The following is a 1,715-nucleotide window of genomic DNA, read 5'->3' as shown; positions in this document are numbered from 1 at the left end:
CCCCTCTTTTGCTCATTTGTTTTGTTTCTTAAATTCCAATTATGAATGAAATCGTATGGTATTTGCCTTTCTCTCTTTTTTAAAATTTTTTAAAATTTATTTATTTTTGAGAGAGATAGAGACAGTGTGAGCAGAGGAGGGTCAGAGAGAGAGGGAGACACAGAATCCGAAGCAGGCTGCAGGCTCAGAACTAGCTGTCAGCACAGAGCCCAACGCAGGGCTCGAATCCACGAACCATGAGATCATGATCTGAGCTGAAGTCGGACGCTTAACCGACTGAGCCACCCAGGCGCAGGGTATTAGTCTTTCTCTGACTGACTTATTTCCCTTAGCATTATATTCTCTAGTTCCAACCATGTCATTGCAAATGGCAAGATTTCATTCTTTCTGATGACTGAGTAATATTCCATTGTGTATATATTCACCACCTCTTCTTTATCCGTTCATCAACCAATGGACACTTGGCCTGCTTCCATATCTTGGCTATTGCAAATAATGCCACTATGAACATAAGGGTGCATGTATTCCTTTGAATTCATGTTTTTATGTTCTTTGGGTAAATATCCAGTAGTGCCATTGTTGGATCATAAAGTATTTCTCTTTAAAAAAAAAAAAATGTTTATTTATTTTTGGTAGACAGAGAGACCACAAGCAGGAGAGAAGAGAGAGGAAGGCACAGAATCTGAAGTAGGCTCCAGTCTCTGAGCTGTCAGCACAAAGCGTGATGTGAGGCTCAAACCCACAGACTATGAGATCATCACCTGAGCCGAAGTCGAAGGCTTAACCAACTGAGCCACCCAGGTGCCCTATTTTTAACTTTTGAGGAACCTCCATACTGTTTTCCACTGGCTGCAACAGTCTGCATTCTCACAAATATTGCAAGAGGGTTCCTTTTTCTCCACATCCTCGCCAACACCTGTTGTTTCTTGTGTTAATTTTAGCATTCTGACAGGTGTAAAGTGATATTTCATTGCAGTTTTGATTTGCATTTCCCTGATGAAGAGTGATGTTAAGCATCTTTTCATGTATCTGTTGGTCATCTGTATGTCTGCTTTGGAGAAAAATCTGTCCATGTCTTCTGCCCATTTTGTAATTGGGTTATTTGTTTTTTGGGTGTTGAGTTGTTTAAGTTCTTTATATATTTTGGGTGCTAACTCTTTGTTGGATATGTCATTTTCAAATATCTTCTCCCATTCTGTAGATTGCCTTTTAGTTTTATTGATTGTTTCCTTCAATGAGCAGAAGCTTTTTATTTTGATGTAGTCTCAATAGTTTGTCTTTGCTTTTGTTTCTCTTGCTTCAGAGGACCTATACAGAAAAAAGTTGCTACAACAAATGTCAGAGAAATAAATGCCTGTCCTCTCTTCTAGGATTTTTACAGTTTCAGGTCTCACATTTAGGCTTTTCATCCATTTTGAATTTATTTTTGTGTGTGGTGTAAGAAAGTGGTCCAGTTTTCTTCTTTTGCATGTTGCTGTCTATTTCTCCCAGTATCATTTATTGAAGAGACTGTCTTTTTCCCTTTGCATATTCTTGTCTTCTCTGTCAAAGATTAATTGACCGTATGCTTGTGGGTTTATTTCTGGATTTTTCTATTGTATTTCATTGATCTATGTGTTTGCCATCACCATACTGTTTTGATTACTACTTTGTAATATAACTTGAACTCCAGAATTGTGATGCTTCTAGCTTTGCTTTTCTTTTTCTTTTTTTTT

This window comes from Hyaena hyaena, unplaced genomic scaffold (assembly GCF_003009895.1).
Source record: "Hyaena hyaena isolate Hyena2069 unplaced genomic scaffold, ASM300989v1 scaffold_958, whole genome shotgun sequence".
Classification (NCBI taxonomy): domain Eukaryota; kingdom Metazoa; phylum Chordata; class Mammalia; order Carnivora; family Hyaenidae; genus Hyaena; species Hyaena hyaena.
Note: the sequence above shows the minus strand (reverse complement) of the source record.